At 36.9% G+C, this 25,445-nt stretch overlaps 1 long non-coding RNA gene across 1 annotated transcript; it reads right to left on the bottom strand.

Moving 5' to 3' along the window:
• Window positions 1–472: 472 nt before the first annotated feature.
• LOC121732654 lies at window positions 473–15,413 on the bottom strand. Its single transcript, XR_006036415.1, has 3 exons — window positions 15,366–15,413; window positions 14,168–14,175; window positions 473–483 (listed from the first exon to the last, which is right to left on the bottom strand). It is a non-coding gene; the product is annotated as an uncharacterized LOC121732654 (long non-coding RNA).
• Window positions 15,414–25,445: the final 10,032 nt, after the last annotated feature.

Here is a 25,445-nt window from a genome sequence, read left to right as displayed (position 1 = left end):
ATTTTGTAGGGGAAATACTTAAATCTATACTAATAATATAAATGCGAAAGTATCTCTGTCTGTCTGTCTGTCTGTCTCGCTTTCACGCCAAAACTACTGAACCGATTGCAATGAAATTTTGTACACAGTTATTTTAGAGTCTGAGAAAGGACATAGGCTACATTTTGATGTGGGAAAATATCTTATTTCCATGAAAATATCGATGAAAATTAATTCGCATTGCGCGTGGCCAGCGCTCATCCCGGGGGTCCTGGGTTCGAGTCCCGCAGGCGGAACAAAAAGTTTTCAATGTTCCTGGGTCTTGGATTTGTACTAAAATAATATTTCAAAAATCTTAAATATATTTTATGTATAATATTATAAAAAATTCAGAAATATATCGATGCAATGAACATTTTAGTTCTAATACGATTCAACAGATGGCGTTTTATTTTTTACTTCTTTATAACATAGAACTAATCATACTTATTAGTTATTATGTTTCTGTTTATAGTTTTTAATACGTTAGAATATTATGTTTAATAATATTATCACTTGGTATAATAATAATCAATCTATCTTATCTTATAGAACTCCTACTGCATTTCTAAGGAGTTCGAGTGTACTGTGTTGGCCTGTATTCCATCCAGAAAATATATCAATGCAATCAACATTTTAATTCCAATATATGTAAACAGATGGCGTTTTATTTTTGACTTCATTATTGTAAGTTGTGACAGAACTAATCATACTTACTTTATTATATATTATTGTTTTTATTCATAACTAGCTGTTGCCCGCGACTTCGTCCGCGTGGACTTTAGTTTATAGCGCGCGGTGTCAACAAAATTTGTGTCAAATTTAAAAACTTTTTAAAACCCTGGTAAGTGGTACCCTCTTAGGGCCGCGCCACACCGGAATGGCAGCGCTGAAAGTGCTCGCCTCGCCGCTGCCATTCTGGTGTAGCGCGCGGCCCTTAATTAATCAATATACCCAAAAACAGCTGTGCAGTGTGCACATAATCTATACTAATATTATAAATGCGAAAGTATCTCTGTCTGTCTGTCTGTCTGTCTGTCAGTCTCGCTTTCACGCCAAACGCCAAAACTACCGAACCGATTGTAATGAAATTTTGTATACAGATAGTCTAAAGCCTGAGAAAGGACATAGGCTACTTTTTTACTGGAAAAAAGGGTTGTAAGGGTCGTAAATTTGTTCAAAAAATTCATAATAGATGGCGCCGTGCGTCTTCTACATCGCGCTGACGCTTGCTCAAAAGTCTTTCTATAAGAGGTGGTATCATCTTACATTTAAGTCTCGATTTTTTTCGATTGTTATATCTATTCTACGGTATTAAATAACTCAGTACTTTATCTGTGCAGGCAGTGACGTAACCTTAAGACCAAATTTCACCAACGACTGTTAAAGCTAATGCCCGAATTAGTATCACGTTAGCTGTATCGTTTTTCATATGAATGAAAGAGAAGACAGGACATTTTAACAAGCTGTTAACACTAACAGACGTTGGTGAAATTGGGGCTAAACCTATCAATGATAAATAGTTTATGGGTAAAGTTGTATAATTGGGGGGCTAAATAAGCTTTAAAATTTGGCATAAAATATAAAGTTTAATATAAAACAATTAAGTACTTATTGTGTGCACACTGCACAGCTGTATTGATTTAAGGGGTACCAGGGTTTTTTTATAAAAGCTTTTGACACCAATTTTGTTGACATCGCGCGCTATAAACTGAAGTCCATGCGGACGAAGTCGCGGGCAACAGCTAGTAAACAATAAAAATAATATAGGTAAATGAAAAACAAAGACTATCAATGATAAAATATATTGACCACAAAGTAGGTGCATCATAATGCAATAATTTATACTAAAACAGCTGCATGTAACAAATTGGAGAAAAATTGTTAAAAACAAGGTAAGGATGTTTTGATTCGCGGATGCGAAACAAATAACAATTGCCCAATACGACGAAATCAACGACAAAATAAATTCAACCGTAGCTAAATGAAATGAAATTATAAATAAATAAAATAAGGTAAAAAGATAGGATGTAAAACAACTGTTAACACGTTAACACAAAACACAACTGACAGTTTGCAAGCCCGTATAAATTATTTTGGAGGTTGTTTCGTTACAAGTTACAACGCATGAAAACATCCATGTTGGATTGTAAATATGACTTAAGGCGGAGGAAGACCAAGCGTATACGCATCGCAATAAGATTCATTTTAGCTTAGCATAAAACTGTAGGTTCTCGGGCGGATCTTCTCTATTTTTCATGTTTTTTTTAAATATCTTTGGAAATAAATATTAAGAAACAAAATTGTTCGGTTAAAGAATTTTTAATATAGATTTGCTAACAATTTATTCGAATAAAATGTACAATTATCCTAGTTAATACTTATATTTCGATGAAATAGAGTTTTTTCGGAGGTAAGTTTGTAAATTAATTACAGCCAAAGTATTACGTTTTATTAAAATGTTTATGGTTTAAGGTATTTTAAATATTGTGCTTTATATCTCATATTTTTTAACACTTCGTTATTATATTGGAACTAGGTAAACCGGGAGTCACGGTATAACAAATTGGGGTTTATCCTCGCCTTAAGGGGCTGTGGTTGTTGCAACTACGTAAAATGAGTTTTTTAAATAATGTTTTTTGTAAAGAAAATGTCATTATTTAAGTATTAAAAAGTACCGTTTTAAAATTGAGAAAATTTCCTATACGCAAAGGTATATCAGTACACAATTTGAAAAATTCTGCTCGATAGAAAAAAGTCTCAAAGATGACTGTTATAACGCTGTTTTTCATAATTAAATCATTTTATGGCTAAATTACACACTTTCTAGTAAAAACAAAAAATGTAGTACATTTGTCGTAAGTTCGTAACCTAACCTAAACGATTTGATATATTTGATTTGTGTAATACTAAAAACAAAAGGTTTTTTCTCCTATTTCCTATTATCAAGGCACGCGGCGAGCGCGTAACCGCCACTGTACAAGGCGCGCTGATATTCATGAATGTTATTTTAATGTTCTTTACGTCGATATTCGTACTGACAGACATCGACCTGCTTATTTTAGGGACTACTGGGCCTTAAACGTTATGGATCAAATTCAACATTTACCCTGATGACTCACAGTAAGCTTTCACGAATGATTTGACCTTTGAAATTTCACTAGCAGCTAACCGCGTTGACCGTAAAATATATTTCACGTGTGACTGGTCGTCGGTAAACTGATCTACTTACGAGCTTACCTAAACTGTATATAATTCAAAATCGATGCGGAATTTTCGTTGTATTTATTTCTTTACTTGGTTTCTAAAGCTCCTGAGGCTATGTTACTATTCGATTTTTTTATTCATTTCATTTTTTTCACTATCACATTTTGATCGTGTGATAAAAAATAACACTCCAAGAGTGCCGACATTAGTGAAAATGAAATAGCTGTGTAAGCAATATATACTATTCATCGCGCGGTACAAAGAGAGGAGAGTAAATAATGAAATCGGCCAAGTGCGAGTCGGACTCGCGCACGAAAGGTTCTGTACCGTTATAGAGCAAAAGTAGGCGAAAATGGGCTTTGTGTATGGGATTAAATTTTTATTTTATTTAAATATTATTATTAATTAATAAAGTTAACATATAATTAAGGCCTTTGTGAAAATTTCAAGTGCCTGTCTGTTGCCATTATTGATATCGAGCAAAAAAGGCCAAAAAAATACGTTTTTTGTATGGGAGGGGCTCCCATACAAAAAACGTATTTTTTAAAAGCTTTTATTTAACTTGCTCTGTATGTATGTAAGTATGTATGTTACGGTGGAATTTTGGAACTCAATTTTGAAGTAGATATATTTAACCGATTGAGCTGAAATTTTGCATACACGTTTAGTTTGGATGACCATGCACGATGTGGTATGTGGCATCACTCTAAATCCAATATGGCCGACCATCCATGATGGCGAAATAGTTATTTTCTATGCAGTCCTACAATATGGATATTAAATGAAAGGGCTCATTGAGAGTATCATGAAAACGAATGTAATGTCATTCTACATCCAATATGGCGTCTCATTCAAGATAGGGGAATATATATAGTTATTTTTAATGCACTTCTGCAATATGGATATCAAATGAAAGTGCTCATTGAGAGTAACTCGGAAACGAATGTAATGTCATTCTACATACAAAGTGGACGCTCATCCAAGATAAGGGAATAGTTATTTTTAAAGCACTTCTGCAATAATATGGGTATCAAATAAAAGGGCTCATTAAGCGTCGTTGTGTCGTGTCGTGTCGTGTCATGTCGTGACGTGACGTGATGTGACGTGACGTGTCGTGACGTGACGTGTCGTGACGTGTCGTGTCGTGTCGTGTCGTGATGTGACGTGACCTGATGTAGGGTGAAATGACGTGACGTGACTTGTCGTGACGTAACGTGACGTGGCGTGTCGTGTCATGTCGTAATTTGACGTAACGTGTCGTGTCGTGTCGTGTCGTGTCGTGTCGTGTCATGTCGTGTCGTGTCGTGTCGTGTCGTGTCGTGTCGTGTCGTGTCGTGTCGTATCGTATCGTGTCATGTCATGTTATGTCAAGTCAAATCCAGTCTGGTTTTAGACAATTTTTGTTGAGTGAAATTTAAATTTTTAGTCATGTAGAAATTAACGAAATATTTAAACAACTCGCTAGATATAGACACGGTTTTTTCACTGATTAAAATCAAGTAGGTACGATTTCTTAAGGACTTAAGTTAATCAGATTTTAACAAATTCTTGAAACAAAACAAAAATAAGAACCGACTAAGAAATCTACCCAGAGATATCTAAAAAACAAAAAATAAATTACTTATATTCAAAAACCTTTTTGAAAAAAAGTTTTTATTTTAAAAACACTCTTAAAAGACGAAAATAAATTTCTGCTTGAAATGTATATTAAGGTATAACCTCTATATACTGTACAATTTGCATGATAATAAAATTTTGTTGTTATAGCGACAACATAATATATATACACAATCTGTGAAAATTTCAGAAGTCTGGCAGTGGTGAGAATGAGTGGTGGGCCAAAGCCCGTTTAATATTCGCACTGCCTACTAAATACTTGATTCTGAAGTCTAATTATTATTAGGTATTATCCAACCGTACTAAAATAAACTAAACGCGAAAGTGTGTCTGTATCTTACGCTTTAACCGCTAAACCATTGATGACTCGCATAAAGATAAAAATTCATTTCCCGAGAAGATTCTTAAATTGAGTCTTAAGGTCCCCACTCCCCATATACGGGATGGCCGATCAAATGGTTGGAATGATCACGGGCCGACCTGACTGTAGGTACTCGTTTTAAGCTTTCCAATATTTGTGTACAAGTCCGGTCGCTCAGCCTTGCGTCATGTCAGTCCAACTATTCAATCGGCCTCCTAATAAGGGCTTCACTTTTTTTTTTTCTTTTTTTTTTGATGCGCAGGGGAAACCCATCATGGGTGCCCCGGGTTGGGGATGTGCCTCAGTTAGCTGAAGCACCCCGGGGGTATGTGGGACTCTTACCCACTAAAACCACCTGCGGTTTGCCTTCAGCCGTATACGGAGGAATGTCCTGGATCTGTCTAACACAGGACTCCCTCCACGACCAGCCGGTCTACCTTAAAAGGGACCGGACTTCCACCAAAGTAAGGGAATGCTCCGGCAAAAGGGCTTCACCCCTTTTATTTCCATTCATAATACTAATTAGTGATTATTAACTATGATTTCAATTTACTTTACGCATTATGCGCTAAAATGCCACAAACGTGGGCCTTTAGCCTGAAGTAATTAGGATAATCGGGGTAAAATAATAATTACGTAGGCCGCGTTCATTACCTTTACGTTTTAAGCCGATTAAACCCAAGATAATCTCCATGATATCGGCTCGTTCGATCGTAAAATAAAAGTAATTAATTTTTCATCCCAATAATAATAATAACTGGTTGCTGTTTCATAACACAATTCGAGTGTACAATAATCCCGAGAGTAAATTGGGCGGTCAAATATGACGATGATCTACTGGATATTGTTTAAATACTGTGGGAATAGTGGACCCGACAGATGTTGTCCTGTATGGTTTTCTAAATCTGACTAGTTTGTGAATCAAAATCGTCTGGGTTGCTATACAAATGCATTAAAAATTCATTCGGTTCAGCCGCTTAGGAGGAGTTAAAGGGTATATATTTTTTTTTATGGAATAAGGGGGCAAACGAGCAAACGGGTCACCTGATGGAAAGCAACTTCCGTCGCCCATGGGCACTTGCAGCATCCGAAGAGCTGCAGGTGCGTTGCCGGCCTTTTAAGAGGGAATAGGGTAATAGGGGAGGGTAGGGATGGGAAGGGAAGGGAAGAGAATAGGGGAGGGTAGGGAAGGGAATAGGGTAAGGGATTGGGCCTCCGGTAAACTCACTCACTCGGCGAAACACAGCGCAAGCGCTGTTTCACGCCGGTTTTCTGTGAGAACGTGGTATTTCTCCGGTCGAGCCGGCCCATTCGTGGGAGAGCCATGCTTCAGCAAGCATGGCTCTCCCACGTATAAATTATACGACATACTCGCGTATATCGCGGACATACACGCGTACGGTCAGGACCGGACCGTGAGTTTAGTTAGCCCCAGGCTAATGCTACTTAGGGCCTGTTTCACCACTTTCTGATAAAATCCAATTCACAACTTTTTTGACAGATTCTTCATAGTTACTTGATCTGTCAAGTTAATTGGTGGATAGCCTATTCGTCACTTATCAGGAAGTGGTGAAACAGGCTCAGGGTTATAACATTTAACTGTCAGTTCGAAGTAGCTACCAACTCCTAAGTGCAGACTTGAATTGAATTAATTGAATTTTGATTGATAGTAGGATTCGTAGGACTGCAAACCACACGATCTGTTTAATTTAATTAAATTATGAATTCTTTCACATTGCCGACCATCTTTTACTTTGACTAGACTTAGGTGGGGGCCCCTTGAATTCGTGGGCCTCTGGGCTTAAGTCCAAAAAGCTTTTATGGTAGATCCGGCCCGTACTGTTGAATTATATCATAAATAAAGTTATAGTGTCACCGCAGACTTACAATTTAAAGTTGGCCGACTATCGTACAAACCACAGAAATAGATCAAGATAGAAGCGCCATGTCGCTCCAATTTGTATGAACACGAGCGTATGGCGCTTCTATCTTGATCTATCTCTGTGGTTTGTACGATAGTCGGCCAACTTTAAATTGTAAGTCTGGGGGGACCCTTAAGCAGCACAGCTAGTCAAAGCTTAAAAACAGCCAATGAATTGAAATCAAGCCGGCGTAGTTCCTGATATATTTTTTGTGCTGAACTCCATGACATGAAAGCTGATATTGTTACCGAGCGCGTCGCCCCTTTATCGAGAGTATTGAAAATTCCTTTTGTGTGTGCTCACATTGTTGACACTCGCGTCTATAGAGCCATTCAAATTAATTTAATATACACACACGTTAAAACATACTATAGGAAACGTGCAGGAAGTATGGGTAGCGAATGTCCAGTAAATAATATAGTACAGATTCGGATTTCTGATGCTAGTTGAAAACGCTTGCTTTGTAAAAAAAAACGTACTGGAACTAAATGACACTGGACAGAGTGGACATATAGTAGTATTTTATATAAAAGATGTAGAGACGTAATACGTGGGAGAGCCATGCTTCGGCACGAATGGGCCGGCTCGACCGGAGAAATACCACGTTCTCACAGAAAACCAGCGTGAAACAGCGCTTCCGCTGTGTTTCGCCGAGTGAGTGAGTTTACCGGAGGCCCGATTCCCTTCCCTATCCTCCCCTATTCCCTTCCCTTCCAATCCCCACCCTCCCCTATTACCCTATTCCCTCTAAAAGGCCGGCAACGCACCTGCAGCTCTTCTGATGCTGCGAGTGTCTATGGGCGACGGAAGTTGCTTTCCATCAGGTGACCCGTTTGCTCGTTTGCCCCCTTATTTCATAAAAAAAAAAAAAAGGTTTTCCTAGGTAAACGTAGTTGCGAGAATTAATAGTCAACATTTATTATAACAAAAACTAGGTCACGGATGATTTATACAGTATTTTTCAGAGCGAAGTAACTACTCCTCAAATACTGTAGTGCCTGGGACACGATTTTTAAATATCCGTATGGTTACCCAAGCGCATACGGCATTCTCGCATCATAGTCGGCCTAGTCCAGAGGAAAGTCAATACGTCTGGGACCAACTATGTGCGGGTTTCCTCACGATGTTTACCTTCACCGTACGAGCGTCCGTATTATGTACTTGAGATCAGAAAATGTCTCATAGGTACACGCCTCCACCCGGGTTCGAACCTGCACCCTCTAAGAGTGCGAACCAAAGGTCTACCTATTAGGCCACGGACGCTCAATTATAACAATACCACTAATAAAACATAAATTAATACGAGTAATTGTGTTAAAATACAGTTTTCCAATTCTTAAAACGATGTTATTCCATTGGGATTATATTGATTGGCACGATACTAAATAAATATTACTCGTGTTATATTTTATTTCCCTATAAAACGAAGTATATCGAAATCCCCGTTTAACTGCGATGTTCTTGGAATAATATTTTATATTAGTATTTTGCTTTACTTAAATATGATTACCTACGAGTATAAACTGTTCTAACCCGAGAACTTATAAGAAAAATCATATTATTATGTTTTGAGCTATTATTTAATAGAGAATAGGGTATTTTATATAGGAATATTTACGCAAAGGTCGAAGCAGCGGGCACCACTAGCGTATACAGTAATCAATCCGACTAAAATCCAACATATTGCACAGTGTGCAATGCACACGTCATATCAGAATATTGACAGAAACGTTGTCAATATTCTGATATGGCGTGTGCAACATGTTGGAAACGTTGAACAGAACTTATTTCTCTCTGTTTTGTGCTTCCGTCTAGCGTGAAAAAATTGCAGTAATATCCTGTTACTGTATTTTCCGGAACTCGCAACTAAATTAGGAGTTAGAAAGACAATCTAGTAAACCTTCTTAAGGTTCAATATGGGTAAAGGAGCCTGCGAAAAATGTTGCAAATTACCAAATCCGTTCAGTTGGTAAGGCGTGGATCTGAACATAGATTACATAATATTTTTGATATTTTCTTAAAGAAAATAGGTATCCCATGTTGTTACACTGTTCCAAAAATTATAGTAAACTGGTATCCACACTAATATTATAAATGCGAAAGTGTGTCTGTCTGTCTGTCTGTCTGTTTGTCACCTCTTCGCGCCGAACCGATTTTGCTGAAATTTGGTATGGAGATACTTTGAGCCCTAGGAAAGGACATAGGATACTTTTTATCCCGAAAAAATTTACAAATTATAGCACAACGTAGTTGTGGGAGACATCTAGTTGTACATACGAAATTGGTCAAATCAGAGGTAAATATGAGAGATTAAAGAGAAAATTATGGGGAGAGAAGAGATTAAGGTCGAGCTCAGATGTGGTTTCTCAAAAGCGACTTATAGACGTAAGACGAGTCTTAAGCCCGCAACATACCCGCGCTTATTGTAAATTGAATTTGAATACTGTATCATATTCTATCTAATAGTGTTCTTATAATTGCGCTTTTTGAAGAGATGCATAATATGTATAAAAAATTACTGCACGGTATAATATTATTATCTAAGTACTTAAATATTAAGTTTAATGATTCCATCCAACTAATATACTTACTTTACTTTTAAAATAAAATAAAGTCGCATTCCGCTGATAATATTATATCTTTTTCTTAGAGAACAATATTCATCACATAATTTACTTCTAGTGAAGGAAGGTAGATAGACGGGTAGATCGAAGGACGCAAGCCCATGAAAATGTTATTTAAAATAATTGTTTAAAATAATTGTTTTATAACATTTTTTTTATTATTTAAAATAATTGTTTTACAACAATATGTGTAAAAAGAAGTGATAAAATGGACATTTTAAATTAAAAGCTTTTGATAATTCAGATCGCAAGTACATTTATTGTTATTTCAATGTTTTATTAAAAAACGTAATAAAATTCGCTTATAAAGTCAAGTCTTCCCGATTCCGTACATCCGCCCGCCCTGAGCCTATCCGCCCTACCCGTATCCGGAAGCCACGTAGACATAAAACATCGTATCCGGACTCGCGGAACGCTTAGAAATTTTGTCGTTTACTTTACCCATACGACATCTGAATGAATATCTACAATTTATTTTATCCTTACTATGTAGTTAATATTATACTTGTAATTACTTAAGATATCGGCAGAGTTAACCCCTCTGAAGATGGAAGACGCAACCGTGGCCGGCCTAGGAAAAGATGGCGCGATGAAGTGGAGGTGTACCAGCCGGGCTGGCCAACGGTGGCGCTGCAGCAGCTGGAGCGAGACAAGTGGAAGACCCTGGGGGAGGCCTTTGCCCAGTAGTGGGATAGTGTAAGCTAACACAAAAAAATATTATGTATGTGTGAAAATGTGTAGTTCTGTCACCTCTTCAGGCTTAAACGGCGGAATCGATTTTGATGAAATTTGGTATATTAAAGATTATAATATTGTTGCGAAAAAATGTACGGTTTCCGCGTGATAAACAAATTCGGCGCAACGGAGTTCCGGGCGTCATCTAAATAATAATAATAATATAATAAAATCTATGGACGCTTCACACCACGTCAGTCTGGCCCCGTGCTAAGTACCTGAAGGAATTGTGTTATACACATCAGACCCGGGAACATTAAAAACTTTTTGTTCCGTCAGCGGGATTCGAACCCGCGACTCCCGGCTTGAGCTGCCAGTTGCCACACACTCAACCAATAATGATTGAGCCACAGAGGTCGTCAAATAGATGAGCCAACTAAGAAGTATGTATGTGTATTTTGGCATCGTATAAAATGTTTGCTTGGACGCTCAACTTTTTTAGAGTTTCAGTCATTTTAATTATATATATATATTTTAATTATATTTTAATATGGCCTCTTGTGAAGTGGCGAAGTGAAATTCATTTCCATGGTATTAAAACTGTTTAAAAAGTAGTGACCGGAGTTCTGGCTTCGGCTTCAGCCTAAATATTATCATGTTCGGCTACACATTTTTCTACAATTTCTTTTTAATTACAGTTTTCACAAAAAACACAGCTGATTTGGATGGTTTATTTCCTGGAAAACCATTTTCGAAATTGAACAAAATGTTATCTATTAGTATCAAATTGTATTTTAAATTATTACATATTGACATTTCTACGACAAGAGAAAAAATTGAATTTTTCTTAATATAATATTATTAAAGCGTTTTAATACAAATAAAAACAATAGTTTTATCCACCTCCAACATTAAAATATTTTTTGCGAGATTTGAAATCTTTTGTTTCAGTTTGGGCTCAAACCGATTAATAAGCCGAAACCGGCTTCGGCCAAAACTCGACCTTCAGTCGGGCACTATTAAAAAGTTAGCAGCGCAGCTTACTGTGTCTGAACTAAATGAAACAGAGTACTTAGCGGTATTCAAAAGTTTATATCAGGGTTGGGGCTGCGGGCAGAATACTAATAAACTACCCGGAATACATAAAATTTTCCCATAAAATACGTGAGTTAGTTTTTACGCAATGAATTATGAATTCAGAGTGGGATGAAAAGTCCGTGAAATAAATATTTTTGAACCGAATACTTTTACGACTTATATAGTTTTAATGGCTTTTGTCCACGGCTTGTATGACGAACAGGAATAGTATTTCAGGATGAAAAGTAATCTAGATTGATCCAGAGCTCTATGTTAACCGTGGCTTTATATCTGATCAGCATTTTCGCGTGAAAATGTAACCGTGTATCGATCCTCATAAACTTTCTATGACTGACATGGTGATCTATCAACACACAGCCCAAACCACTGGACCGATTGGGCTGAAATTTGGCATGCAGGTAGGCATCCGCTAAGAAAGGATTTTGATCTATTCTATCTCCAAGGGGTTAAAATAGGGATGAAAGTTTGTATATAATAATACTTCTAAACGCGAGCGAAGCTGCGAGCAAAAGCTCGTGAAGCTAATAAAACTGAACTTTATTTATTAAAATATGAGACTTTCCCTGCGCTTGTTTGGCGGTATTTCATGTTTCAAGACAATCGCCACATCACGTTGCAAAGTAAACTAACCCTAATAATAGTAGAATAACGCTAGTTTTTCATTATGATTTAGCTAATACTATGACAGGAAAGTCCATAGCAACATCAGGACTTTATTCTCGCGTTAATGACACACCTGATATGAGTTAATGAGTCCTCGTTAGATGGCGGCGTTTTTATATCGAGGGTGCGAGGGGGAGGGGAGAAAAAAGAGTGAGACAAAAGAGATCATTTATAACAAAACAAAGGTATCTGACAATGACATATAAAGGTATTTATTAAGAGCGCGTATATTTTTTCCTATCGTGGCGGGGGATTACACAGGGTGGTTTCATTGCCAGTGTTATGACGTGTAATTAAAGATCTGTCATATTTGGGTGATTCTATACAAAATATGTTTAATGCTATTGCTACCTTTTAAAATATAAACATTGCTTATATTTTTTACCCGATGTTTACCTTTCTGTATGTTACGTTTCTCACGAAAATGATTTCAAATATTGTGAATGGGAAAAAATATACTTCATTTTCTCAAACGTGTTGAATTTAACAAAATATTATATATTATTTACTGTTTACTCTACACTCTCCAGTTTGACGTTTCAGTAGGTTCGTTATTCAGTTAGTTACAGTTTGAGTTATAACTATACTGTACCATAGATTACTGTGTAGAGTGCACATAGTACATAATTATTATCTCTTGCTATCAACTTTTGTATACTTTGAGCAAACACACAATTTGACTAATCGATATACAGATAACTGGTTTAAATAGTAGGTAATTTACAATGTGTCTGCCTGATGAAAAAATTACAGAATTCATCCTTCAGCCTTAAACTGCTAAATCGTAGGTAGATATGATTGGCATAGTGTTCCGGAAACGAACATAAGTAAGCTTTAACACGTATAAACAATATAATACGGTAACCGTACATTTTTCTTCTCTCTCCTTCACTTGGTCTACTCTATATGTGTGCTTAATATTGCCATAAAAATTGCTCCAGTAGTTCGTAAATTTCTAATATTTCGCCCGTTTTTCCCACATTTTCCTGAGCTTCTTCGGTCGTATTAGTCTTAACGTGGTAATATATAGCCTATAGTCTTACTCGATAAATGAGATATCTAACACTGAAATAAGTTTTTAAATCGGACCTGTAGTTCCTGAGATTAACGCGTTCAAGCAACCATACTCTTTATGTTTATAATATTAGGTAGGTATAGATTTTTTTTAATTATCGCTTGACAAACTCGAGTCTCGATCTAAAAGACTATGAAAAGTACCAATAACAGGTTCATTATAAGCTCATAAGTCATAACCATGGGACGATGCATGGTATAATATGGTAGTGATGATGATGATGAATGTAATTTGCATAGTAGCATATGCTTTCCGTTCTTAAAACAACGCTGAAACTCCCAAACTTGTATCTATAGAGAATCAGGAATTCTCTCACCCGTTCCGAACCACGGTATACCAGGTATACCTCGGTGCTAAATCTTACTTGTTGGTAGCATATGCTTAGAATACTTCTCACGAAACCGAAGTCACCACATGTTTCCCTATGAATTTTGAGGAGTTCCCTTGATTACTTATAGATTCTTCATCAGATCACCACTTTTGTGAATATAATTACCAAATTGGGGTGACACCCTATATACCAAAAGAAAATTTTTGAAAATCGGTTAACAAACGGCGGAGTAATCGTTGAACATAAGAAAACGAACATAACACCTCCCCCATTTTGAAAGTCGGTTAAAATTGTAGCCTATGTGTTATTCTGATGTATAGGCTATGTTATTGTAAAGTTTCATTAAAATCCGTTCAGTAGTTTTTGCGTGAAAGAGTAACAAACATGCATACCTCCACACATCCATACATCCAAACAAACTTTCGCCTTTATAATATTAGTAGGAAGGAAGTAGGATTAGTAGAAAGTAGGATTTGGGCTGTAATTGTTAACTTAATATTTATTTTATTTATTTATTAAAAACTTTATGCACATACAAGTACAAAGGTGGACTTAATGTCTTATGGCATTATCTACCAGTCAACCTTTGGGCGATACAGGAACAAAATTGTATAGGTGCCAGTCAAGTTACAAAAATAAGAAAAAAGAAGTAACTAATATTCTCAGCTATAATAGTATTATAGGTAATGCCTGTGTTCGATCCCTTGTAAATATATACCCATCCAATTCTATCGGATTTTCCGGGATTTTTGTGCTTCGCCGGGATTCCCCGAGATTTATCGGTATTGTATAGGGTCATACGTCACGTTGGCCAATTACCGTCCGCATGTGTCACCGTCACGGGAACAGGCGCCGCCATTATTGGCCCATTGATTTCAATAATTAAATGAATAACAATTTATCCGTATTAATTTTGTAAAAAGTCATATTTTATGGTCGCAAAATTTATTATCGTCGATTTATATTAATGTACATTATACACGTTTATATTTCAATAATAACTAGGTGACCGTTTACTGTGCAGTAAAAGTACATTTTGCACTGATAAAACTATTATGTGTTCCTAGACTCATAATAATATTAATATATTTTATAAAGTTTCATTAAAATCAGTTGAGACAGGGCCCGATCTAAGGGGGCGTATCGTATCTTCCAAGTTACGCATAAGACTTGGGTGGTGGACCGTAAATGGCGTAAGGGTCAATTTATACTAGCGCAGAGTCGAAGCGAAGCGAATTCCCAAAAACTGAACACAGAAAATTCAACCTTCACTCCAGAGCGAAACGCATACATTACTTCTGCCAGGTCAATCAGCGTTGGTCGGGCGCATCGACGAGAATTCGCGCGGATGCGCGCGCCTTTTTAAATTCTCAGAAGTAATAAAGTGCGTTAACGCTTTGGAGTTAAGGTTGAATTTGTTATATTCAGTTTTAATAATTCGCTTCGTTGCGCTTCGGCTCTGCGCTAGTATAATGACCCTAAGATACGATACGCCATTTACGGTCCACCACCCAAGTTTGAAAATTTTACATTCTAACCTACTTCAGGTTGTATAGAAAATATTCAAGTATTTTATGTAAATCCCCCCCCCCTTGATCCCCAAAAAATTTGCTCAATAGTAAAGGGCGGCGACAATGATCTTTAGCTAGATCGGGCCCTCAGTTGAGGCAGGCACACTTTCTGGTTTTTAATGTTAAGTATGGATTTATTAATAATCGCTCGTTAAGAAATGTTCTTCAGAAGGTATATTTTATACATATTTTCTTTATATTACGAATAATAAAAACTAAGGAAGAGTACCCGTGTCAAAAAATTTGACCCGCGAGCTAGAAAATTTGTACCGAATACATGCATACTTTACCCGAATATTATATGCAAGAATTTTGTGTAATTGTAGACTATTATTTTCAACGGTTTTATTTCGTGTGTGTTTCGTAGCTATTGTCATATTTTAGTGTGCGAAAATGAAATAAATTCAAAACGGTTGAAGTATGGGAGTAACGTTTTCTTAGTTTTTATTATTCGTAGGTTGAAACATACAAATTCAACGTGAGGTGATGAAACAAGTATAACATATTGTAATAATATAAGGGTTATTTTCAAGGGAGGAAAACATCGTTTCGGTTCCTAACTCAAAGATAATAAAACAGATATTACGCAAGTATCAGAAGGAAAAATATGAATATTCTGCTTCGCCGAGCAAAAAATTATAGGAGCTGATAGCATCATCTCAATGGAATCTTGCCAAGCATAATTGACTCGAGCAGCTTCACGCTCCAGCTAAATGCTTTAATCTCATTACTGCTGATGCTTCGCTTAGCTTTTCACATGAATAATATAATAGTTATAATTTAATAGTATTTTAAAAAGATAAAACAGTAGCTCTACCATGAGTTTAAAGCTATAGTATTTATCGATACTCGATACCGACTAACGCTTAGTATGGAAAATTTTACAGCACCTAGCTTTAAACTCATGGTAGAGCAACAGACTTCAAAATTGTACCTGATTAAGAATTAAAATTCTCTAAATCAAAAAGTACTGAACCTGTTTTGATATAAATTTGGTGTACCAGGTATTGTATAACTTAGGGAACTATGTTGGACAATTATTCCTGGTACAACAAAAAAAGAATTACCAAAATCAAACTTGTAGTTCCGGAGATATGCGAATACAGACATAAAAAAATTAAACATACATTTTATACCCTTGAAATTTGGCACATTTGTTCAGACACAAATATAGTCTTACATACGAAAACTGGACTGTTCTGGAAATATTGCATAAATACGGGTTGAATTGACCTCCTTTTTGCAGTCAGTTTTTGCCATTTCCACAAATCCGATAATACTTTTATAACATAAAAGTATTTCTATTGTTTATTTAAACGATAGAAAACTATTAAGTTCTCAATTTAAATCCGTTAAATTTAACCCGTTGCTAAAGATAATTGGTATGACTGGTTCCTAAAAGCTTTCTACTCGTATTGTAATTTGATTCTAAGCAAATAGTTTATTTGCATAGATCGAAAAGATCTTATTTAACCGCCCGAAGATCGATGCCTACCTGGCAGTCTGAATTTTTTTTTATGAAATAAGGGGGCAAACGAGCAAACGGGTCACCTGATGGAAAGCAACTTCCGTCGCCCATGGACACTCGCAGCACCAGAAGAGCTGCAGGTGCGTTGCCGGCCTTTTAAGAGGGAATAGGGTAATAGGGGAGGGTAGGTATGGGAAGGAAAGGGAATAGGGGAGGGTAGGGAAGCAAATAGGGTAGGGGATTGGGCCTCCGGTAAACTCACTCACTCGGCGAAACACAGCGCAAGCGCTGTTTCACGCCGGTGTTCTGTGAGAATGTGGTATTTCTCCGGTCGAGCCGGCCCATTCGTGCCGAAGCACGGCTCTCCCACGTGAATTTGGGGAGAGGGGGTTATTGGCCCCTCCACTTCACCCTTGAAAACCTTAGGATAGATGTTCGATGAACAAAAAAAAATGCTTTTTAACTAATTACTAATGTTTACCGTCGGTGGTCAGATTATTATCTCACTTGAAAAAAAAACATTTTTTGTGTCTAATAAAGTAACATTATTGTTTTCTTTAAAAAAGTTTTGTTAGCCTTATGGTAAGGTGTAGACTGTAGATTTCTAAATGATTATTATGCAGGTGCCGTCTGGCTACTATTCAGCCATCTGGTGACGGAGATGAGATTGCAAAACTCGCAGGTATTGGTCTTGACGCATGGTTCCTTCAACCAAATATAGTCGACCATTCCTTTTTGAGCTAATTTCGCTCCATATAGTAACCGACGAAGGAGATTTTACTCGTTCAATAACACAGCTTTCATCAAAATTTTCAAGTCGCCTGCGGTGAACAAGCTAGGAATATACGTGGGAGAGCCATGCTTTGGCACGAATGGGCCGGCTCGCCTGGAGAAATACTACGTTCTCACAGAAAACCGGCGTGAAACAGCACTTGCGCTGTGTTTCGCCGAGTTAGTGAGTATTATTACCCTCCCCTATTACCCTATTGCCTCTTAAAAGGCCGGCAAAGCACCTGCAGCTCTTTCAAAAAATTGTCCTAGAGGATCTGAGTCAATTGGGTCATATTAAGGTTATGCCTTTAACCTGATAATTAAAAAAAATGCAGTTAAAATAACTTGATTTCCATCTTCCAGTATTCCTTAGTCCGATGCTAATATATTTTAGCAAACGCAAATCGTTTAGCACGCATTGGCAGCGGACGACATGAGCAACCGCAGACGACGTGTCGTCGCGACTATACTGTTTCTATGAAAGTGTAGCTGCTTCGTGTCGCTAGCTGCGCAAGGTATTTCAAAAAAACGTCGTCTGCTGCAAATCCATGAAGTCGGCTTCCAACTTGTACCTTAAGAGGAGTCCACACCGCCCTTCTTTCCATACAAACGTTGTCCCCTGATTCCTTCCTGGATAATGCTAGTAGGGTTATATTTTTTTCCTGAATATCTACGGCCACGAATATAATGTTCCTATGTTTTCTTTTTTTTTCAAAATTTAATTATTAAATAAGATATGAACGTTCAAAAACCCAAAAAAATGGCAAGATTTTCCGCTGTGTTCAAACATCCAGAAAACAGATTTTACAAAAAAAAAAAACAAAAAAAAACATAGGAACACAGCTCAAGCCTTTCTTTAATCTTTAATGAAAAAAGTACTTAAATCGGTTAAGTTTTGGAGAAGGAATCAGGGGACAACGAATCGTTGATTTTTTGCAGTTGTTCTGCGGTATAGGCTTGAGGTAAGGGAGACAGTTATAGATATTATATACGTACTTTTTTTCATTTCTCTAGCCCTTGGTGTATCCTCTTAATTCTTACGAAGCACTCAGCTAGTTATCATTGTAGTAATATAATTATCGCGCTCTGAATATTTCATTCGCGTTATATTTTATTCCATCTCTTATTTTAAGCGAAGTAAAATACTCGTTTATGTCGTTTGCAGTTGCGATAAGTTACTTAAAATTTTCTTTTTTGGGCATATCTAAACCAAATAGGATATAAGTTCAACTATTATTATAGTCTTATATTTAAGATGAATCTGTAACAACAACCAAAAATATCGGTCAAAATGAGCGAATGCCACCACCAAAATAATAATTTTATTGCCCCAAATACGCTAACGCTCTTTTTGCCACATAACCATAAATTTTAAGAAATCGATGTTCTTGTTTGTCTCTTATTTGATTTACAACACGCGCAATTTAGTCAATAAATATAATTTAGCTTAGCTTTTATTTGTCGAGCGCGAGAAGGCGAGAACATATTTTTTGCAATGTCACAAACATAATAATGACAAACGCCTCCCATAACTTGTGCGAGCGAATTCAATAATCATCTACGTGAGGACATTACGGGGAGAAATATTTTGTAAGGACTAGGTCTTGCCCGCGACTTTATTTTACGGAAAAACTCGTACAGGTGGAGGAAAATCCGACATTTAGCTATGTTTGTTTTCATATCTCTATTACCCATCTATCTAATTAGAAACATACCTACAGGCTCACACTTTCGAGACGAGACTTTCGAGACTTATGAGAGCAGAAAAAGAGGTTGATATTTCTTCCTCTCAACTGTGTGTGTCTACTTTACCTTTGAATTACGAATTTTCGATCCATTACTATTTAGGACAACACCACAACACCACCTATGGAACCGCCGCTATTCACATCAAAAACATTATCCGGCTTATTACAGTGGTATTGCAAATTTCATGCAGAATATACGATGAAGTATACAAATGCGGGGCGTTAAACACGCCAACGTTTTTCTGCCGCTTAATGAAATCCGAGAGATCCGCCGAATCGCTATCATTTCGGTTAACGAAATCGCCTGTAATCATTCGCTGAAAAAAGCGATTTGCGTCTGTTTATGGGACTGTTAAAATAAATGACTTTAATGGATTTGTCTGATTTGTTCTGGATTGTACAATTATTTGATTGCGTTTCGCTTCTTTTGTATACGTTGTTTTGTGTAAGTAATGAAAAAATATAGAAGCTTTTCATATATAACATTCATGGCTTCACGGACAATTTTTAGTTTCGGCAAACAAAATTATTGTATTCTTCAAAATGTCATATCGACGCGAATCGTGTTTCTATCTAGGCCAAAACTCCTATCAGAAAGTTTAATGATGAAGATAAGAATTTTGCTGTGTGACAGTATCCAAACTTTTGTCGACCTCTGTGGCTTAGTTGGTGGGCTGTTGGTAGCTCAGTTCAAATCCCGCCGAGGGAACAAAAAGTTTTCAAAGTTCCTGGGTCATGGATGTGTATTAAATATGTGTATCATATAATAAAAATCTTAAATATATGTATAGTATAAAAGTAATAAATATATTTCCGTTGTTTGGTACCCATAACAAAAGTTCTTTAGGTTAGGCCAGACTGACGTGGTGTGAAGCGTCCATATTAAACTACATTTTTGCAAGGTGCAAAGATGCATCAATGCTGGAATAAAACAGCAAAATCGGGGTACATTATATCAACACTGAAACTTGTGTTAAACGTGTTAATTATTCATTTCAACTATCTCGCTCTATTTCCATACAAAATACCGCTACCTCTTTTACTCACATAAGAAACCATGAAGGCCTACGAAATCGAGTGAAGTCATCCATGACCAACTCGATTCGTAGCACATTCTAGAACGAAACAAAAGAATGCGAGGAACCAAATCAAGATGGTTAGTAAATAGTAAAAAAAAATATATTATTCGACATCTAATCAGTAAACGAAGGAGACAACACGTTTTCATTTCAATATAATATAATATTATTATCTAAATTTTCATTTGAAGAGAATGTTTGCATATTAAAATATACAACACAATGAATATTTAACGTCCTCGTTTGGTGAATCTTTAAAAGGGGCAAGTCATGCATATTGAAAGTGCACGTCAGTTCATTATATTGATTTTACTCTTTATTAATTTATAATCAACCTAGCAGATTAACTGTATAAACATTATAGTTAATCTGTAAAGAGCTCATAATTTACAGAATGCATTAATATCTTAAATTGCCATAAAAATAATGTTAAGTTAATATAACCAGTACTATCATAGAAATAAGTTCATAGGCAGTTAGCGGATATGTGTGATTAAGGGTCAATTCAGACCGCAACGTGACGAGGCGAGGCGAGGCGTGGCGCGACATAAATTTGTATGGATTTGACAGATTTCAATTGCCTGAGACGTCTTGTGAATCTGTCAAATCCATATAAATTTTAAAATGTATCTACGCGTCGCGTTGCGGTCTGAATTGACCCTAAGTTGGTAATTTTGTGATCTGTTTGATGGGCTTAACATAGCCCGACTAAATTTCGTAGGTCTGTCAAATTTCCTGTTAATAAAAACAGTTTCATTTGATCAGTGTAATTGATTCTAGGTCGTTAGTAAAACTCAATTATTTAGCAAGACGTAAGTACTTACTGTCAAGTCAATGTTAATCATGATTCGATCACTCGGCCGAAGCATTTTGAAGTTCGGAGTATGGTTCAACATGATCTGATCAAATTACGTCCGTCAATTTCCCTGTGAATACAATAATAAATTAATAATAATAATAAATTTATTTATTCACAAAAAATACAGCGTTACAAAAACATTGGTGGAGATTTCTATTAAGTAGAGACTTGTGCCAGAAATCTCCGCTCTTCATTAGCAAAATATTTAAACAGCTTACTTCAGTTCAATACTTGTTACATAGTTATATACTTTTTTTTTTTTTTTTAAGAGCCTATGCTGTCCCACTGCTGGGCAAAGGCCTCCCCCAAGTCCTTCCATTCATCCCGATCCATCGCCACCGTTGGCCAACCTGGCTTGTATGTGTCAAGTTCAGTTATATACTTAATAATTAATAATTATTCTTTATAGTTTACTACATTAATTGTTGTTAGTAGGTATGTATGCGTGTGCGTGTGTGTGTGTGTGTGTGTGTGTGTGTGTGTGTGTGTGTGTGTGTGTGTGTGTGTGTGTGTGTGTGTGTGTGTGTGTGTGTGTGTGTGTGTGTGTGTGTGCGTGCGTACGTGTGTGTGTGTGCATCCTATTTAGTTATGTAAAGAAGGCATTCAGTTTCTTCATAAGGTAAGGACTTAAGCCATTCCGTGATACGGTTCTTAGACTCTATGTGGCTTAAAATATGTATGTTAAGGAGTTTATTTATACGATTGTATAATCTTACAGACTGAATTTCAAACTGTCTAGAAGCAAAATGCGTTTTACATGTTTTGTAATTGATGATGGCAGTTCTTCTTTTGGTTACATCATTTGGTTGCACAGGTAAGGTCTTACGTAGTTTGGTAACCGTGTTGAGTATGTATAATTTTCTGATAGATAACAGCTGACTCATGTTATAGAGTTCATTTGTAGGAAACTTATAGGGTAATCTGTACATTATTTTTATAAGGGATCTCTGTGTTCGCTCGACGTCGATAATTTTAGTTTTACAAGCTCCGCCCCAGACCGGTATGCAATATGATATGACTGATTGTGCTAGTGAGACATAAAGCTGGTTTAATAATTTTTCAGAGGCGATATGTCTTAGTATCTTAAAAACCCATTTCAGTTTTCCTAGCCTACCAACTAATGCTTCAATCTGCGAGGATCAGGTAAGCTTATAGTCAATGTTTAACCCTAAATACTTGGTGACACTTAATCGTTGAAGAGTGGGGCAATTGCATGATTTTGTAGCACTACAAGTATGGAGCTGGATTTTGAAAGTATCACCAGGCGAGGTACGGTTTGTGATAGAGAAACATAGGTAATTAGTTTTTGATATAATCAGGGTAATCAGATTGGATTCCAGCCACAGAGCAACCTTTCTTAGACCTGATTCTGCAGCTACCTGAGCAGCATTCCAAGTTGTACCCGAAAAAACCAAGGCCGTGTCGTCTGCATAGGACACTATTGTGGCACCATTAAGTTTGAGTTTACAGAGGTCATTTATGTAAATCAGGAAAAGCGTTGGTCCAAGAACGCTTCCCTGAGGCACACCGCAGGAGATGTCGTGATCGTCGCTAATATAGGCTCCAATTTTAACTGATTGCGTCCTTTGCTTCAAGTAGCTTTTTAAAAGATCTAGGGCTTTTTCTCTGATACCTATGTTTTCTAACTTTTTTATTAGAATGGATATTGAGACTGTGTCAAAAGCCTTTTTAAGATCTAAAAAGACTGACAAGCATTTTCTTCCCTTGTCGAGATGGTCAGTTATGGTGGAGGTTAACAGAGTAATTGCATCTTCTGTCGATTTACCCTTTGTGAAACCGAACTGATTTTTTGAGATCAATTTAAATTTGGTTAAATAATCAATTATGCGACTATTTATAAGTTTCTCAATTATTTTAGCAATAACAGGTAGTACAGATATGGGTCTGTAATTGCTTGTTTCAGTTGTTGTTCCGTTTTTAAATATAGGAGTAATAATCGACTTTTTAAGTACTGCAGGGAAAAGGCCTTCTTTGAAGGGGGCAAACGAGCAAACGGGTCACGTCGGCCATGGACACTCGCAGCATCAGAAGAGCTGCAGGTGCGTTGCCGGCCTTTTAAGAGGGAATAGGGTAATAGGGGAGGGTAGGGATGGAAAGGGAAGGGGATTGGGCCTCCGGTAAACTCACTCACTCGGCGAAACACAGCGCAAGCGCTGTTTCACGCCGGTTTTCTGTGAGAACGTGGTATTTCTCCGGTCGAGCCGGCCCATTCGTGCCGAACTCACGTATAAATCATGTTTGTACCCTCATGTTTGTATCTACAATATTATGTGTGGAAGTTGTATGTAATAAGAGCACGTCATGTCTGACGAGGGTGAGATAACAGCTGCACTGTGACTGACACCTCGCTGACCTGATAAATAACTCTTACTAACTTGAGATGAAACTACGTTCTATATTTATTTCCCGCAACTTCGTCCGCGTGAATGTATGTTATTAAAATCGAGATTTACAAAATTGAACACCCATCTACGACTATTTTATTTGGATCTACATTACACACGAAATGTTTAATGCACCACGAAAATAAACTATAATTATAAAAATTGTAACTGTACTAAGTATAGCTAAATTAATATTGGAATTTGTTGTGTTAGACTGTTGCCAATAATAATTATGACAAAAACGCTTGAAGGCACGGATTAATTTCCTGCTGTCCACGATCACCGTAGTATGCGACATCAGATTTACACTGTAGGTTGTCTAGCATTGTAGTTCTTTCGTCTTGGCAGAAAAAACTCTCCCAGAGAACATGATTCAAACATACCTACTGCCTTCGGTCGTACATATTCTACCATTTCTACCTATGTGCTCGACCGATGCTAGTAACTTAGATCCGTTAAGTTTGACTTTAAAATTTCCATGGCTGGTAACGAATTGAGATACGCAGTGGTCAATATCCATCCAGTGTTTGGATAAGCGTTTACGAATATTAGGAAAAGTTTTAAAGATCGACCTTTGCTAGAATTGGTAATCACTTTGGTTGTCGTTGTAAATTCCGAGGAGTTTCTTCAATTCCATTACTTATCAAGTCACCGTTTTTAGGGTTCTGTACCCAAAGGGTAAAAACGGGACCCTATCACTATAAGACTTCGTTGTCTGTCCTTCTGTCTATCTCCAGGCTGTATCTTAAGAACCGTTATAGCTAGAGTTCTGAAATTTTTACAGATTGTGTATATCTGTTGCCGCTATAATAACAAATACTGAAAACAAAGTAAAATCAATATTTAAGGGGGGCACCCATACAACAAACATGATTTTTTTGGCCTTTTTTGCTCGATACCAATAATTACAACAGGCAGGCAGTTGAAATTTTCACAGAATCCTATTATAATACTATTATCTTATCTTATATATAAAATTCTCGTGTCACAATGTTAGTTACCGTACTCCTCCGAAACGGCTTTACTGATTTTCACAAAATTTTATATGCATACTCAGTAGGTCTGAGAATCGGCTACTAGGTAAGTACTTTTTATATTGATAAGTGCATTTGTTGAATAAATAATAGTAAATTATTACAACTCGAGACTGACGGCGACCATTTTTTGTGCGACGGGATAGCAATGGACGTTGCCATGGTGACATCCTTATATTTTATTCACTTCTATACAATAAATATATGGGCGAAATACTTTATGTGGCAAAGAAACGTTTGCCGGGACAGCTAGTAATATTATATGGTTGTCATAATGTTCATTCAGAGCTTAATATATTATTTTTTGTTAAATAAATATTTTTATGTTTTTTTAATAAACGCAATCAACGATCGCTATGTCAGACAGGCGCAGTCGCAGAAGGAATATACAGGGTGTAACAAAACAATGTGATAATGCATCAGGGTGTGTATGAGTATGGATGTACTATCAGAGAAGTTGATTCCTATGCAAATCGGGGACCTAAGTAGTTTGGTCGCGTTACGTCAAACCCAGCTGACAGATCACAATTAACATTGAATAGACATATTCGACCAAATAACGTTGGTCTGTCAATTGTATAGGAATCAACTTCCTCGATGGTACATATCGATGGATATAGAGTTCAGTGTGAAAGTGGTGCTAAAAAGTATTTTTTAAGTTAGAGTGAATATCCTTGCTAGCATTAAGGCTGGTATAAATAGTCAGTAATCAAGATGCATCTCGGTCTCAAGACACAGTTCAGGCTCTGTGATTGGTTGGCTGTCAAAATTTGGACCAATCACAGAGCCGAATCTCGTCTCGAGACCGGGTCGCATCTTAAGTATTGACTATTTATACTAGCCTTAGTATCCTCATGGTTGAGGGACGTGACCAAATTTGCTTTTCGGGATAGGGCTCTCCACTTGTCTCTGTTTTTGG

Source organism: Aricia agestis, chromosome 12 (genome assembly GCF_905147365.1).
Source record: "Aricia agestis chromosome 12, ilAriAges1.1, whole genome shotgun sequence".
Lineage (NCBI taxonomy): Eukaryota > Metazoa > Arthropoda > Insecta > Lepidoptera > Lycaenidae > Aricia > Aricia agestis.
This window is presented reverse-complemented; position numbering and strand designations above follow the sequence as displayed.